Source organism: Limulus polyphemus, unplaced genomic scaffold (assembly GCF_000517525.1).
Source record: "Limulus polyphemus unplaced genomic scaffold, Limulus_polyphemus-2.1.2 Scaffold1357, whole genome shotgun sequence".
NCBI classification, from domain to species: domain Eukaryota; kingdom Metazoa; phylum Arthropoda; class Merostomata; order Xiphosura; family Limulidae; genus Limulus; species Limulus polyphemus.
This window is the reverse complement of record NW_013666967.1, coordinates 53,087-58,895: the sequence shown is the minus strand read 5'-3', so window position 1 is coordinate 58,895 and position 5,809 is coordinate 53,087. Positions and strand designations below refer to the sequence as shown.

General features: G+C 31.3%; 1 protein-coding gene across 1 annotated transcript in view; it reads left to right on the top strand.

The window, feature by feature from the left end:
• Nucleotides 1-1,677: 1,677 nt before the first annotated feature.
• LOC106463240 (transcription factor RFX3-like) overlaps nucleotides 1,678-5,809 on the top strand; it is a gene marked incomplete at its 3' end in the record, with an annotated part of 56,742 nt that continues 52,610 nt past the window's right edge. Inside the window, exon 1 of the mRNA XM_022390685.1 lies at nucleotides 1,678-1,766. The remainder of the gene's footprint in view (nucleotides 1,767-5,809) is intronic.

The window sequence follows — 5,809 nt, the reverse complement described above, 5'->3', positions numbered from 1 at the left end:
CATCCTCTCCACTCAGTGATGACGAGGAACAGGAGCTCATCCCATCTGCATAAAGAGCAAACCACCACAAGAGGATTTGATGAAGGGACGGTTTAGTGTACTGTTTTTTGTGTGTGTGTGTGTGTGTGTGTGTGTGTAATAGGATTGTTCAAGGTACTCTCCAATCCAGGTAGAGTGCAGTGTTTTAAGTTATGTTTTTAATGTTATAATGTAGCTGTTGCTAGTGGGAGCTGCTAATCAATATATGATCTTAGAACTGGAAAGTTGATAAAAGTAGTCCTAGAATCTAGAAACTTCCTGTACTTGGCAGAAGCGAGAGTTAACTATAAATACAAAAATGAATGATCGATGAAAGGTTGAATGAATTCTTAATCAAATAAAGCTATTCAGGTTGCTTATACTTGATATTTATGTCAGCTAGTCAGTAAGTTAGTCGGGTTTGTTATCAATCAAAAAATGTTGTTAATCGTTATTTGTGTATTAGAGCTATAATAGTTTCGGAATTCGTGTTTAAAAGTTTTGATTTTGAAGTAAGGCCTATAGGTGAACGTTAAAGAAGAAATAAAATGATTTTATTGCCACATGGATTGGATCTCGCACTGTTTTTGCCATATAATCCAAAAGAACCTGCCAAACGATAGAACAGATTAGAACAATATATATAAATGGCCTTGGATCTGGAAAGTTAATAAAAGTAGTCCTAGAACCTAGAAACTTCCCGCACTCAATAGAAGTGAGAATTTATATATATATATTGAAGCATTCATTTGTTCATCCACGGTGAGAAGAATGTTTTATCGTCAGGATACATAAACAAATCCACTATATAATAAAGTAAATTAATAAACAACTACTAAAATAAACAAGAAATTACTTATCATATCCATTCCTGCTAAAACAATAACGTTAATATAAATCTATCAGAGCAAAAGGATGAAGAAACCATTAATTTATATAATCATAAACAGGAGATGAAAGAGTTATTATATATTTTTTTCTTACGCAGTTAATATTGTGCTATTAATATTATTGTTAAAAAAGAATATATATATATACCCGTATAACGTAAAACAAAACAAAAACAAGATGATAAAACAAATAAATACCAAATTAAGAAAAGTATAAAAACTTACAACATATCATTATATATACATTAATAATTAATAAACAGATAATTATCGAAAGTATTGTAATTACAAATTTATTATTATTTTTTTAAATTGCTAAATTTATTTCTGCCACTGTAAGAGTTCACTGCAAGTTTATTAAACTTGCGTAAGGTACAGAAAGACTTTGTAAATATTATGGATAATATATGTATATATATATATATGAATATGTTACGTGTGATCAAAGTTTTCCAACTAACTCTTGTTTCCCATATTGCTGGCTTCTTTTCTTTTTTTTTCTTGGCGTCCTTAGCAAACAACATGGCTGCCAAATCAACGTAGTCAATATCGTGTAGACGTTTGTATCTTCTTCCACGAAAACAAATAAATCGTTTATTTTTTGTTCTGGAGTAAAATCAAGATTACAATAAAAAATTTAAAATAGCAATATGTTATATTGTCTTACATATTTTTGAGAAAGATTATCAAATATTATTTGATTAAGCATTTGTGCAAGAATTTTGTTAGGCAAACGCGCTGGAATACAAATTTTAGCAAATGATGTGAGGAGGCAGTTGGCAACTGTTGCCCTTGGAATCAACGCCATACCGACGGTAACCCGGACAACCAAAATCTGTCAACAAGCTGGAATAGAAGGTAACTAATTTTAGTATTTTAGGTGAGCGTGTGTATGAGCGTAGAAGTTCTTCAAGTTGCTATGAAATATGACAGAAATTTGATCAGTTATGGTGCCTAATCACTCATTTATTCGGCATATTAACTATATTTTTAAATATGGTTTGGTGCGTGAGGCAGTTCTAGGCCTAACCCGTAACACATGTTTAGAAAATAGGTATAAGCTTAGCACTAATAATAATATTGAATAAGTATGTTGCTAACAGTAACATTTGAAAATATCTCATATGAAGAGTAGGCTTAACACTAACAGTTAGCTCGGCAACGGTTTTAAATTGATTGTAATAGTTACTTCTTCAAGTCCTTTTAGATAAATACGTGCTACTTGTTATAAATGTTAGGGCTTAGAGTCAGATTACACAGTATGTACATGTCTGAAAAGAACCACATATATTTCCTTTTCTTTTGGAAATCAGTAAGCCTGTTGATAAGTTCAGTTTCCGTTAACTTTGAGTTTGAACTCAGACTAACCCAAAAACAAAATGAAACTGGCTTATGCTGCATTAAAGTTTTAATTGAGTTAGACTTAACCAAAGTAAATAAGTCAAAATACCAATATAAATAAATTAGTGTTAAACTCTTGTTAGTATTGCTCAAATTAATATTTTAATAATATAACTCGTAATGTAAATCATCCCTTAGGATATAAAAGCAGTAATTATCTACACTCTTTATGAAGTGTTTTTAATATAGAGAAAATAGGCCTACTGTGAGCAGAAAGTATTCGTTGATTGATTAGTCTTAGCTTTCAAAATTTAAAATACACATACATTTATAAGGAAATGTTTTCAAATTAATGCACAATTAGAAAGATACATTACCTTATTTCATACATTGTGACTTTTAAGTAACAATCTGAGTTAAGTTCATTTTGTTTACTAATGGTAGGTAACTTTTGGTAAATTGATATCCAAGTTTGTTTGTTTTCTCATTCATGCATGAAATGTCTGGGAGAAAATGTAGGTTTGTAGTAATCATATCATGTAATACGTGCAACTATGATTGCTTTTTCATTTGTTATTGTGAACTAAGAAGTAATTGTATTTTCACTATTTACATTAAAATCGAGAGCTACTAAAGTTTTGGAATGTGAATCCTGCTTATTTAAAGACTTGTTATTTATCCTTCAGTGTGGAGATAACATTTAGTGATGAGTGTTTTATGTAATATCCACAAAAATGTTTTAAAGTTAATAATAAGAAATACAGCCTGTGTTTAGCGAGATGTTAGAAAATGATATGGCAGATAAAGAAGGTTCGTGGTACACATGATCCCTTTAACACGTTAACTGCTGCGATGCTTAGCATCATTTACGGCAAGTGTTGATAAGAGCTTTATTAGGAGATCATTGTGTTTTCAATTACGTAATAATAATAATAAAATTGAAACATTTAATCTTTACATTTCTGTACCTACGACACACATGTGCATTGTGGGCACATGCGAATGAATGTTAAACACGCAAATATGTGGATCTTCAGCAGTGAATGTGTTGAGAGGTGATAATAATTTGAGTCTCCCGTTTTAAAAGTGACTACGGTATTTCACTTGCTGAGCCAGTAGAGAATGACAAGGAAGTAGCCTTTTGTTGTCTCAACATAGCGAAAATCATTCTTGTTTTTTGTCAAAAAATAATATTTGTACGATCAGTACATTAGTTCATAATAAAAAGGGTAGTGGACATATTACCAGTAAGTTGATATGTGCACAAGAGAAAGTATTAAGTTAATATCAAAATATACATAGGTTGGTTATTTGTTCCTTGTAAAATGTTGTTTCTTAAGTCAAAGACTTGTCATTATTATTTTTAATATATAATTTCTCAAATATTAAACAAGGTAAAGATAAGTAAAAAAATAACATAACGTGGACAACAAGGGACCGTTTGCTCCTCCAAGGAAGTTGTCCTTTCACACCTACCTTTGAGGAATATAAAAATTTAAATCCAACCTTTAGTTTTCAGAAAAAATCACATTTAAATTTGTGCTGGGCTCCAATAATTTTTATCTGACTAGCTAAACTGGTAGAATTACACATATGAACTTTACATTTGGTATAGAAGGTAGTTTATTACAGTAAAGCTATTTTGCTGTATATCTTTGATATATGTTACTGGGATACCACATAAATATGAAAGTTAACAATAGTATATCTTTAAAAAAACACCTTTCGAAGCAGTAACAGACATATATACACACACACACAGCCTACCAATAAGTAAATAGAGAACCACTCCAGAAAGAAACATTACCATTATTATTATTCTTTATTGAATCTACCATTTGCAACATGTAAGACAGAAATGTGATAATACACCCACTGTATTTACAATACCCGAAATTGAGGATTGTATGATGGTGTCATGTATTATTTGTGCAGTAAAATGGACAATGTAATACACTACTTATTCAGATTGTTAGTATTATTATTAAACTTTAAAAAATTAACATTTTCCTTTTTAATTCCTCATGTTTATCAAATTCAAAGTTTAAGATGACCCATAGAGTTTTTTTTTTTTAGAAATGAGCACAATAAATTACTGGTGTAGTGGCAATTTCCATTGTTTACGAAATAATTACTACAGTATGTAGGACAAATGGTCCTTAATCTTTTTTACCCTTTTTTGTATAAAAAGTAGACAATTTTGTTAAAGTAAATGTACTTTTAAAAATATGAATTTGTTTGAAAGAAATCCGTCTAGTTCTTCAAAAATTTGGTATACTTAATTATGAATCAACTTTCAATTTTTTATTGCAAGTGTAATTTTTCATTAGATTTACTTGTGCATTTTAATGAGGAAATAGTAGTTTATTATAAATATTTTTATAGCACATAATATGTTAGTTGTGGATTTGAGCAGTATTGTTGAGTATGCACAACCATAAGTGCACTAATTTCAATCAAAACAGTACCATGTCAGACAATCATGACATCTACGACAGTGTGCCTGACACGCTGTTACCCAATTTTCAACTCTGATTCGATGGAAATCATTTGTGGTTCGTCAGTGGTTTTGGGTTTATTTTTAGATATCCTCCAGTATTGTTTGAAATCAAAATAAAACTTTTAGAATCGATATCCAGAGGTTGCATAACTTAAAGGATGGGTACATTTTTTTAGGCCACCCCGTATATATATATATCACAGAATACCTGAAACTTCCGTTTTACTTAAGTAATAAAATCAGTACTTACTAATAGATTGTAGATTCTTGATAAAAATTCTTCATAATTGTCTCACTTATTGATATGTAAGATGTGCTAACCTTTGACTGATGATGTAAAATTACATGGTAGTAAACTGACCAGTAATGAATTACGCTGATAATTGTTTATGCTGGTAATAGATTACAAGACACAACCATACTCTGGTATTGAACTTAAATAAGAATGTCCTTAGAAGGTGGTTGTTTGGGATGCTTTTGCAATGAACTATCAAGAATTAACCACATATGCTCAATAGGGTCCATATCTGGCATTTGGCTGGGCTACAGGAGAATGATTATGCCCTGACTTTAAAGCTGTTGTTTATAACTGATAGCTTGGTCTGAATGAACAGGAGCCCTAACTCGATTGAAAACATTGCTTTGTCTGGTCACTCACATAGATAGATGGAAGGCCATGCTCATGAATTGGGATGTATCAAGCAGCAGTGACCCTCCATTTGGCTATCACCAGCTTTAATTATCCAACTACCCAAATGAAAGTGACTGGGAGGATAGTCTCCAAATTTAAGTGTATCCATTATCTAAGAATTGTGTGAATCTGGACTCCAGAAAAAAAATGACAATATCTCAGAAAGTAAGAGGATGTGAAAGCATCTTCGATGACCACTGCTATTGATCTACAATATTGCCTGGAGTGAGGACTGGCTTCAATCTAGCTACTCAAAACCATTGTAGCCTCTGCAGTGAAGATGGTATTGGGACCCACTGCAGCTGTTCTGAAACATGTAGTGGTCATTTAACACGAGTCTTTTTTTTTTCTACGCTTCTCCTTAAATGG